This window comes from Rutidosis leptorrhynchoides, chromosome 5, assembly GCF_046630445.1.
Source record: "Rutidosis leptorrhynchoides isolate AG116_Rl617_1_P2 chromosome 5, CSIRO_AGI_Rlap_v1, whole genome shotgun sequence".
Classification (NCBI taxonomy): Eukaryota; Viridiplantae; Streptophyta; class Magnoliopsida; order Asterales; family Asteraceae; genus Rutidosis; species Rutidosis leptorrhynchoides.
In genome coordinates, this window is record NC_092337.1 from 333,099,217 (window position 1) to 333,111,598 (window position 12,382).

The 12,382-nt window shown below is 33.1% G+C and overlaps 2 long non-coding RNA genes across 4 annotated transcripts; both read right to left on the bottom strand.

Moving 5' to 3' along the window:
- Nucleotides 1-850: 850 nt before the first annotated feature.
- LOC139848138 (uncharacterized) lies at nt 851-2,955 on the bottom strand. 2 transcript variants are annotated; one of them, XR_011759846.1, is made up of 4 exons: nt 2,847-2,953; nt 2,652-2,744; nt 2,533-2,547; nt 851-2,423 (listed from the first exon to the last, which is right to left on the bottom strand). It is a non-coding gene; the product is annotated as an uncharacterized lncRNA (long non-coding RNA). The 2 variants fall into 2 exon arrangements; XR_011759845.1 differs by having other exon boundaries at nt 2,652-2,955.
- Nucleotides 2,956-5,854: 2,899 nt separating this feature from the next.
- On the bottom strand, nt 5,855-9,849 carry LOC139847759 (uncharacterized). 2 transcript variants are annotated; one of them, XR_011759661.1, is made up of 7 exons: nt 9,711-9,849; nt 9,469-9,620; nt 8,888-9,050; nt 7,701-7,817; nt 6,682-7,153; nt 6,549-6,590; nt 5,855-6,144 (listed from the first exon to the last, which is right to left on the bottom strand). It is a non-coding gene; the product is annotated as an uncharacterized lncRNA (long non-coding RNA). The 2 variants fall into 2 exon arrangements; XR_011759662.1 differs by lacking the exon at nt 6,549-6,590.
- Nucleotides 9,850-12,382: the final 2,533 nt, after the last annotated feature.

The window sequence follows — 12,382 nt, forward strand, 5'->3', positions numbered from 1 at the left end:
TGAAGTTGGAGAGATAAAATATCTAGAACCAATCATGAACTGCCACCTCATTGTCACGCCCTCTCTCCTCATCGTGTTTGTCGATAAAACGCCCCAGCACAAACGCCCACAAACGCCCCGTTTGTGGGGCGTTTCTCACGCCATGTAGGCGGCATAGGGGCCACAAACGCTGCGTTATCTATGGTCTTACAGGTCTTAGATAGAGATGCATACCAGTTGCTATTAGTCCCTTCAGAAAACTTCAAAATTAACTCCAAGTGGCTGACAATGCGCGCAACAAGTTCTACTCCTCTGGTATCCTACATGACACTTAAATCGACAAATATTAGTATATTAGCACTTAATAGTTAGATCATAACCTAATTAAGAAATAACTAAACTAATACCTTCTAATGAAAAAAAAAATGAATTTCTTCAAGCCTAATTAAACAGTAAGAAATCTGAAAAGAGAAAAGAGAAAATAATCAATAATAAAAATTAATAGATTTAATTAAAATAATACGAATTTACCATAACGTGGAAATCAAAATATACACATTTTGAATCTTGAACTCGCTTGACAAATGAGATTGAAGGTAAATGAAACGTTTCCGAACACAACATCACGTCATATCTTTACACTAGTGAGTGTTTGAAGTCAATAACCCTAAATTCACCTACAAACAAAATCGTTCGTATGACTTGTAGATTTAGCGAATGAGACGCAAACTATCGAATTAGATGTAATCAAAAATCGCTGAAACCTATACCCCTAATAACAAAATATGCCAAAAGTGACAATTTGAAGGTTATTAGAGAATATGGTGGTGAATATATTATAGTTATGTATATATTATTAGACATTATGTCTTCACAATCCAAATTCTTTTATTGAATTGTGATATTTTAAAAGATTCACAATAGCAAATTGAAATCATAACTTCAACTATAGTTTTGCTTTACTTAAAACATTAAAGAAATATTTATGAAACATAGCACATTAGAACGTCCGTTCCTTCATCTTAGAGGTTGGACTTTTATTGTTGTAGTGAATAAGTCGATCATGCAAACCCTTCTTATCCACCATAATTGCAATCTTATTGCATTGTACACTTTTTTAAGGCTATTTTAATTACTCACAAAGATAAGAATATTAATGTTTACATACACCAAAGGCCCACAAGGTAAAGGCCATATCATGAAAACACCAAAAAGGAAGATACCAAATTATAAAGACTGTGATCATCTATTCCATTTGACCAAACCAACCTCCAGCAATCACCTTGCTATTATTTTGATACCTACCTGCTGTATTTAAGCTTCTCTATGAAACTGGAACTACAAAATCGCCTTGAAAAAAGTTTAAAGAATTAACTGAATGGGGTCAGTCTTCCAGAGTTCCAGGTCTCAAAGTCAGCCTTCATTAGTTGATTACTCCTTTTCGGTTTGAAAGTCATAGAGATCCTTAAGTTGACCATCACGTCTTCCTTTAAAACTGCAGTCTTCTGTTCTGAAGTCCCATGAATCAGTTTATTTTGCCAATTCCATATTAGCCAAATTAGGTATATCTAATGGCAAGGAAGGAGTTATTCACCTTTTCTGATCCGAGTTGGTAATTCACGGAGCTGATTGCATTATAGACAACACTTCGAATCGGGACATTACACTGTCACTAGGAGAAACAGCTTCGCCATAGAGGTTTAATGTACATGCAATTAGTAAACATGTGATCGATGTCTTCTGGATGCCCATCACAGAAGGGGCAACCTGCTGAGGTTAGTTGCACACCACGCCTGTCCAAGTTTTGTCTCGTCACCACTTTGTTTTGCGTTAATCTCCAAACGAAGACATTTATTTTCTTCGGCATGCAATATAGCCATGACGATAAACCGATCCACTGTTACCACATAACTGCTTGTCTAAAAGTGAGGAGAGATGTTTCACAGAAAATTTACCACTTGATTTTAAATTTCAAAACCATCCATCCTCATTTGAATTTAGAGGCATGGCTCCCTGTAGCAGCTCATTAATTCTCTCCAGCTCATATTTGTTCTTCCTCTTATGGAATTATAGTCCATTCCCACTGACCAATTGCTTCATTGACTTGGGTCATACTTTAAAACATTAAAATTATTCCAGCACAGTAATTATTTGTAGTCAAAGTAACACATTCAACATACATTCAATATAACCGATTACGTCTAAATTAACAAAAGTCAAGAGACTAACAGACAGACAATAATTGCAACCATTAGTTGTATCAAAGAGTGAATTGCCACAACTTTAGTGAATTGACACAAGTTTAGTGTATATTCAAATATTTATACAGCACACCTACAATCAATATGACCTTCAAAAGTGATATAACTTAGGGTATGTACCTGCAATTTTTCCTCTGTTTTCCCCAGTTTGGAGTTCACAAAACAACTTATTGATCATAAACCCTAACAATATCACAAAACAACTCATTGATCATCAAACAACTATAATAAAATGGAGAATCTAATTCATATCTAAAATACATAAACCTAAAAAAGATTTCAACAATCATACCCGTTCTTCCAGCACCTACAAACATGAGATTTATGATTAGATCAAACAGGGATAGAATTAGATCAATGATGCTAAAAACATAACTAAAAAGAAAGGGTTTATTATATCAGTTAAAATACCTTCAAATCGATGATGATTTGATTAGTGTCGATGATGATTTAGTGAATGAATGTAATGGTCTTGAACCCTAACTCTAACCTATTTTAAAAAACCTGGAACGATTAACGAAAAGGGTTAAAACAATTGCACGAAGTACCCTCAAATTAAGGGAATCTAAACCCTTAATTTGAAAAAGAGGGAATCTAAACCCTAACATTATGAATTATATGGTGATGAACGAATTCCTTATCCAGAGGAAGAGGATGAACGTCTGGGTTTTTTGTTACGTATGGAGAGAGCTATGGTTGGGTGTGAAATAAACACACAATGTTTGAACCCCTAATTTTCATAGAATCACCCGTGTTTATTTTAATTTGAAGGGTATTAAGGACAAATAACTTAGCTAATGATGATTTATTAGCTAATTTTTTAATGGATGATTAAGGACCGTTAGATTAAGGGGTATTATAATGTAATTTTCTAATCTAATGGTAATTAAGGGGATTTTGAAAACATTTATTAGCTAATCAAAACTCTCTTTTAATGTATACTAGTTAAAGACCCGCGATTTCGCGGGTTTTATGAAATGATGAAATTTTAAGACACTCTAACCATAATAACAACCTCAAAGCTAAATCTAAACCCATAAATTGTTCAATGAAATGGATTAATTTGAGAATTTTAGTATTTATATTGGGTATATATGTTATTATTTTACTTAGTTAGATATATATATGTTAATTTTAAAGGTTAATTGGGATATATATGATATTATATGGGTATATATGTTATTTTATAGGTTAATAGGGGTATATACGACATTCTCCCGAACACGAATAAACAATAAATTTTTCAAAAGTTCAAAATTATAAAAATACAAATATCGCAGGTTTTGTAAGAAATTTTATTATAATGTAGTGATATATTCAATATTTTGTAAATAATTGTATTATAATGGAGTGACACATTCAAGTGATATTATTGTATGAAGTATGAAGTTGCTCATTGATTAAAATCACAAAAGGGGCGGATAACTAAGATAAATAGACGCTACATTACCCTCGTAAAATCTAAAGCTTAAATCTTTGTTATTCCAATTCACCCAGTTTGGACTTTTGACCAAATCAATCTATATTCTTAAAATCAGTTTTACCGAAATTGATTAATAGGTCTGTTAAAATTAGAATTTAGAATCGGTTACGAAATTAGTCTTGAAGTTTGCAAACTCGAGAAAACCGAAACCGAACCCGTTGAAAACCCCTAACTGAAATTGACTAAAGTTAGTAGTAACATGTTTTCAGAGGTAGTAGCAATAAAATTAAAGGGAAAAATAATTCGAGAACTGAATCATACATTGGCTGCACCTTTTTGAGTATGATAATGGCCCGCTAAATCTTTTTCATTTCCACCATAAATATATGTAATATCATTATCGATGGTCTCTCCTGATGGTAATTGCACGAGGGTAATTTCGGGAGGAATATATCTAAGAATTAAGATCGAAACCGTAACAACAGTAAATGGAAACAATTTACCAACACTAACCTGCAGTAAGGATTGGTAAAATGCATATCTTCAACTGATGAACAAATTGAAATAAGGTCAACATTTTTGCTTAAAAGATTGTATGCGTTCGTTAGTTTGAAAATTTAATCTTGCTTTGCCTATTAGGTTAAATATGTTTTTATTTGATCATTTCACTATACATACGCGTGAACACAACCCACACATACCATATTTGGGGATATGCCACGAGCAACAGCAAGCAGCACCACCAAGTGAATACTCCAATATTAGAGACCAACCAATCAACCAAGCAACAATGTAATCCAACACAATAAACTTTTACTCAAACTAACATGTACTAAAACAGACGATGATTCATGCATACAAACATAGCAGATTGATAGAAATTAAGATTAATGTACAAGCTTACCCTTCACCAACACATAAGTACGAATAGTGATACGCACTCCAGGCAAACGGACAACAACACGCGAGTTTAGCATAACACAATTATCAACCGCAGGATCGAGCACTTGCAAACTGGGCAGTCGACAATTAGTGGTTGATCGACTATCATCTATCGAAAACAAATTACTGGAGAAATTCATAGCTACTGAACAAAAATCTATAAATATAACGATAAACTAACGTAAAACACACCAAACTTATCTACAAATTTTGATGTCCCAGGCTGACACAAATCTCATGTAACAATAATGCAATTAAGCAAATAAACCTAAGAAAACACCTTGTACATGATCAGACATTAACTAATAGACACCGTATGATTTTGAAGATGTTTATTATATACCAATAACTATAGTCTATAACTATCCAAAATAAAAAATAACTACAAAAAATAACTAAAGAAAATAACTTACGATTACGTGAGATGTGTATTTAGGGTTTCATAGGAAAAAATGGTAGTGTCAACAATGGTGAAGCGGCGGTGGTGGTGTTGGCTGCAACAACGATCGCCAGCTTTGTTGGTCTGGTGGTGATGACGGTGACAGAGCGACACAAAACACCCAGCTGAGCAATAATCGTTGAACAAAATAGCTACCAAGGAAAGAAATCCCTAAAAATGACAAAACACAATTACAAACCTGGTCTTGAAGCAGATGAAATCAAGTGGATTAAATCGTCTTCCTATTTTGATGTGGTGTATCGTATCGTGTTTCAATGGAGATGGGATTTTATGGGAGGAGAAGTAGGTGGAGGATTTGTGGAATAGAGTATATAAAATACTCAGTTGGGAAAAAGGACGATTTTGTGTGTGGTTCATTATTAGAAAAGGTTATTTTAAAGATGGAGTGTATTTAAATTAATTTATTACCTAATATTTTTAGTGAATGATTAATGATCGTTGGATTGAGGGTGTATTAATGGTAATGGGTATTAGTTAAAGACTCGCGATTTCGCGACTTTTATGGAATGATGATATTTTAATACAATCTTCTACTATGATAACACAAATAAACAATATAACATTTTAAAAGTTTAAATGTGTAATTATAGGAAAAAACCATAAATGTAAAATTAATTTTTACATAATTGTTTAAAATTGTTCATTTTGCTTCAAAACCATAAACTTCTAGCAACCACAATGCAAAAAAAGATGACATGAACCATTCATTAGTCATTACGATCCATCCATATTACTACCTATAGCATTACTAATGGGCTTAGCAACCACAATCTAGCTACAATCTGCATAAAAGAACTTATTTCACATGATCATATAAAGAATTAAGAATGAACAATTTCTAACAATGCAACTATCTAATGTAGCTAACAATGCAAAGCTTAAACAAAACTTGTAGTGATACAAAGACTAGTTGAAGAGAAAAAAAAAATATAATTACATAAATGGTCACGTGAACCATGGATAACTGTTTGCAAGTTGCAACTTACTCCTTCAAATGGAGAGCCTTCAAATCTTGATCTCTGACACAAACCTTGATCTCCCAATATAACAATTGAGAGCCTTCAAATCCAAGTGTAAAACTTCAATAATCAAATAGCATAACCTAAAATTAATAGACATATATGCATACCATTGTACATTATACACAGTAGCGTTTAACTCACCTATAATAAAATAGATATATAATTTATCTTTTTAAATTACTCGTAAAAAGATGGTTAAATCTTACATCTTGTAAAAATGGATCCTCTTCAACAAGTTCACTAATATATGTCAATAACAAATCCCATCTTATAATAAGTATATAAAAAAACCTACATAACATGCAATATGAGTAACACCTTTTTAAAAATAACGTGTACCCATGTAAGTTGTGAGGATATGGTAAGTCATAGATTATTTATTGTGCACATATCAAATGTGGTAGCAGCCATAGTCAGGTAAAAGTTAATAAATAAAAATTGGTTATTAGGAGAACTTCAACCTTCCAGTAGGTTATGAGCACTCTTTCTTTGATGCATGTCCACTGCAACCATAAACAGATACGGGAGCATGCTATCGACTTTCCAATCACACACCAAAATCGCAGGTAAAGATAGAATGTAATGTAAAATTACCTCCATAGGCGTTGTCTTTCAATTAGAAGAGTCTCCACTCACGTTGCTCCAACTCTTTGAATACTCTCCCTTCTATTTCATCTAAAATGCCCGAGACATACAATCCAAGCTTATCTTTCAACAGCAAATTCGTGAAAACAAAAACAGTAAATCGATCACACAACTAATAAGAAACCCACCTTAATCAATATCATAAACAAATTAATTTCAACATACCAAACAAATAAAAATCAAGTTAGGGTAAACAGCAAACCAAATCGCATCACTGACCACTATCAATTTTCAACGAAATTGCAAACCCTACGATGAAGAAATGCAGAGGCTGCGCTTTTGAGCGTAGCAAGAAAATCGGAAAAACCCGGAGACTCTAGAGTACTTCTTTAGTTGCTGAAATGATACGGGGTTGCCAAAGCATAGTTTGAATAAATTTCATATTCTCTGTTTGCTCATTTATTTCCACCATCATCTTGTACTACAATTAAAAGGCATATATCATATCAAGTTAAGGGTAAACATGAAATATAATGTTTAGCTCATACGTATTATATAATTAAGTTTGATACCAATCCAAACTTAGGTGTGAACATTATAATATAACTTTTGCATATAAAGATTGAAATTATTTTTACAAAAAAAGTTGTAGCAATAGTGTGAAATTGTTTTTGTAAATCATGATCAGTACAGAACCACAAATCATGACCCAAACCTTTTTCAAGTAGTCACCTAAACCGCACTCTTTAACACTACTACATAATATTTAACACTTCTACATAACAGGAGTCTGATTACACACATAGAAACTGCGATAATGATGTATTTCATTACAATGCAAAAGCACAGAGTTTAACTTACACAGCCTTTTCCCTTGCTTTAATTGATTGAGCTCCATTTCATAATTAGCTTATGGTTAACCCAAACTCAAATAATTTAACAACTACCCAATCTAGATACTTTTTCAGTTTTAAATGTATTAAGTTAGCACTCAATGGCAAGAAGATACCTGCAAAGAAGACAAATACCTGAATTGAGAGTTACCCACTTGATAAGAGATGTATGCGACATAATCATGTAAAATCTCAATAAATTATTTTAGATTCAATGGCCTATATCCCAAGAGTAAGTTCCAAAGCTATATTCTGTATAACCAATATCATAAACACAAAAATATCACACAATTTTTTACTCATGTATGTGAGAGTGGTTTAGGTTCATGGCTCTAACTTCGGAGTCTAAATTCATGTTGTACAATTTCATAATAACTCATAATCCAAATGGAGTTAATAGAACTAACCCTAGAGCAAGATCAAGAAAATTAAAAATAAAATTATTCAAACCAGATATGATCTGAATATACATGTAGGCATAAAATGGCTAACTCAATAAAATTCAAAACGGCGTGGGCTACAAACGCCAAATATAAGTAACTACACGCGCTAGACTTAAAATTCGTACTTACTTTTCGGGTTGATTAACACGACCAAGTTCATGAAAACAAAAGTGCAAATTAAGTGATCAGAAGGGGACCAACTTAAATCCGTGGCTTTATCAACTTGTAAGAATTTGTTGTCAATAAAACTATTCGTGCATGTTTCATAAACGGATATAACATTTTTACCCACCCTTGCAATGTTTTTGTCCTCCTAACCTCCACCCTATTTGCAAAAACTATAATAATCAAAAATACATAAAATGAAGACAAAGACCAGGATTTTAGCTCGTAATGCGAGATCACCTAAAAATGCCAAAAAAAAAAACCCCACAAAAAACACCAGTTCACAATCATTTATATGTTTCTCTACTTATGCCCTCTATATGAATCGAACACATAAAAGACCCGAATATACAATATGATAATCATTTATGTGTTGTTCTACCAGCATTGAATCACAAATAACTGACAAGATATAGTAAATGGACAAGCATATTTTATAGACGATACAACAACAATATTGAAATTCATATAACTTTATTCATATAACAATAACAATATACAAAAAATGAAGTCTATCTGCAAGTTCTATAACAATTCAAAATGGGTATTTATAGCACAATATAATTTGGTATACATCGATTGGTCAAAATTACCTTCATCCTAATTAAACCATCTTGTTTAATAAACTAAAACATAAATTAATACCACATTAGACTATTTACTACTTTATTCATAACCGAACGAATAGATATAACTGGTGTATAGGTTTTGTACCTTAGACATGTTTGGTTTTCAGCCTCAAAAACGCGTGTACCGTACATAAATTCACAACAAAGAATGGCCAGAGTCCTATTTTCAATTGCATAACCATGGCTCCGTGAGCTTCATTTCCATCTCAGACAGTTTCCTACTCATCTTGTGTGTCGCAACTCGCAACCTAAATCAATTTAGTTGATGTGATGAAGTTCATTCTCTATTTCTATTAAAACATGGGGACAACAAAAATAATCCTTCAATCTATAATCCATAATCTTTGATATGAAGAAAACACCCAAACTCAAATAAACACGGGGCAATGCAAAAACATTACAAAACTCAAATAAACTAACATATGATCATTTATTAATATATGAGATAATTACCAATCATAAGTATGTAATTCATCAATCGTTTATTGAACAATTTCTACAAATCACGAAGATTCAGTCATTGATGGTTACCTTATTATGTAATTGTTTCAACTTCAGAACAAATTTCGAAAATCTAAATTAATAAAAAAAGTGCTGATAAACTGATTAATAAGAAGCTGATTAACACCTTAATCGATTATTTAGGGTCGCGAAAATTATACTTACATAGATCTGACAACTGAGATTCATCACCAGAAACTGCACCCTCTATCCGATCTCTACCCTTTCTCACAGATTAACTATCTGTTTTCGAAGCCATAATTTAGAACAGAATTCGGCGATGGTGGTGACTGTATTAATGATTGCTTGTAAGAGCCCTAATATTTGAAATTCAAAACAAAACATAAATTAGATTTATTAATATCAGAATTGTGATAAACGTAAGTTGAGAACGGAAGGTTACTTACAAATTCGCGGGATATCAACATATAAATAGAATAGAATGAATCAGAGACAGATATCAAAAGTTTCTTTGATCGAAGATGGAGAGACAATCGCTGGAGATGATGATAGGGTTTAAACAATGATGATAGGGTTTTGTTTATTTTTGCATATGGTGAATGAATCAGATGTCGAGAACCCCTATTTTTGTTAATTTGTCCCGTGTTTAATACGGAGTATTATATTATTACAGATTGGGGGTTTAGGGATAATTTAGGGAGATTAATGTTAAAAATGTATTTATTAGCTAATAGTGTTAGATGATGATCTTTAGCCATTAGATCAAAGGGTATTAGGATAGGATGTAATTTTTTGATCTAAGGGTATTGAAGGGGGTTTTAAAAATATTTATTAGTTAATAAAAACCCTCTTTTAAGGTATAGAATGATAGTGATAGTGATAGTGATAATAGATTTATTTACCCGTCTTATGGGCGCTTAATTTTTACATTTACAAACATTTCAAATTATCGACAAAGATCTCTTAAATAAAAAGTCACAATCAGACATAAAATGATATTAGTTGCTTTCTAGTAACACGTCAGGGTTGAAATAAGAGGTCAAATAAAGTCATATTCTTCTAGTACAATACTAACTCAAGCATTTGTGATTGAATGTTAACTGAGATAACTTCGACTCTGTTTGACAAGTTAACACAAAAATAATATAAAGTTACAATAAGTAGAGTCAAACTCAAATGAAACTCACTATATAATCAAGATGCTCAAGCTTTAATTGTTTTTGAAATATGCGCATGTATATTTTTTTCTTTTTTTTTTTTTTTTTTTTGACAAAATTTCATTCCTCGTCCCTGAACTTTACATCAAATTTGACTTCATGTCCTTTTTTTTTCTTTCTTTCTTTTTTTTTTGTGCATTCCTCGTCCTTAATGTATCAAAAATCTACATCCCTCGTTCTCCCGTCGTCAATTTCAGCCGTTAAGTCAATCATGTGCAAAACATGTGAGGGTATTTTAGTCTTTCTTCCTATTTTTCGATGTGTTTTACAGAAATGGAGTAATGAATATTAACAACACAAGTTCATATTTAATAATCGATCAATGTAGTAACATCAAAACTCACTCTCAGGTTGGGCAAAACACGAACACCGCCCTCTTTCTTCATGCAGGATTTCAAATTCTTCACTTGTTTATCACACCTCGGTTGTTCACCATAATCTGTAGGCATTGAACATACAGTAGACCTGTTACTATTTAGATAATAGTTTCTAGCTAGAAAAGTCAAAGTCAAACTATCGTCCACCACATCATCTAAAACAGATCCTTCAGGCCTTTCTTCAACCTGAGGTGACGTGTCAGTACAGTCACATGAGCTCGACCCAAAACTGTACAATGGTGTTGTTCCTGCCCATAATTTACACGGCGATGTTTGTTTGGAACTATATTTGTAGTCTTCACCCGTATTTGGAGGCACGGTTTGTTGTGGAGAGGGTTGGTCAACTTTTTGACTTTTGTTTTTCATCAGAGAATGAACGATTTTGTTTGGGACGATGTAAAACACTTGTCCAGGAACCATAACGGATTCAGGACGAACCACAATATCAGGATTCTTAAAAAAATCGGGGCGAGTGATACTGTGTCTAGGATTCTTCTTCATGATTTCAGCAGCTGTTATTGATCTTCGATGATACTCGACGTGCCTACCTGGATGCACTAATTTAAGCACACATTTTTCTATTGTTGAAGCTCCCATTCTTATTCTTATTGCTTTCAAAGTGTAAAGCTTACAGTAATTGAAGGATGTCGGTCTTATAGTTATTTGTGTTTCTTGGATGTATTGATTATTGTCAAAAAAGCAGTGGAGTTTACAAGAAAAGCAGTGGAAGCATTAAACCTCTAAGCACCTGAGAAATACACGCTTATAAAGTCAACACGAATGTTGGTGAGCTATAGTTTAAGTTATAACAGTAATGTAAGATAGGCCACGAGATTTCAGTGCTTCAAACAAGCGTTTCAAAGCAGTAAATCAAATCAGTATGATAAAGTATATGTATAACCGTGGGCACGCGGTAACTAGACTTAACGTAAATATATAACCCCCTAAAAGTACACCTGGCGAGTGCATATGACCTCGAAGTATTAAACACCCGTTAAATGCTAGCGCGACTAGCCCGAGTGGGGATGTCAAACCCTATGGATCCATATCTAAGATTCGCGTCTACCGGTTCAAAAACCAATAGTTAAATGTTACCGTGCTAAGGGGAAAGTTTATGCCGTTATATAACCCACATACATACAAAGTTTAAGTACTCATGCCTATTATGTAAAACGCATAAAAAGCGCATGCATTCTCAGTCCCAAAAATAGTAAAAGTAGTAAAAAGGGATTCTATAACTCACAGTGAATAAGCAAGACAAGTTGTAACGAAAGTAGGCAAGTAGTAAGTCGGTCCGAATGGTCGTCAACCTAAGTAAAAGGTCACTAAGTCAGTAGGTTGTCTATACGAGTTCAAATAGTTCATAATTAAGTTTAAGTGTCGTCGTCATCATCAATCATCATCTCATAATCTAAGTAAACTAGTCAAATGTAGAGGTCGAAACAATAGGCTGAAATGGATCAGCTGCTACGGCCTCTACGTAAATCAAAAACACGCAAAATCAGTGGCCATAGCTCCGTATGG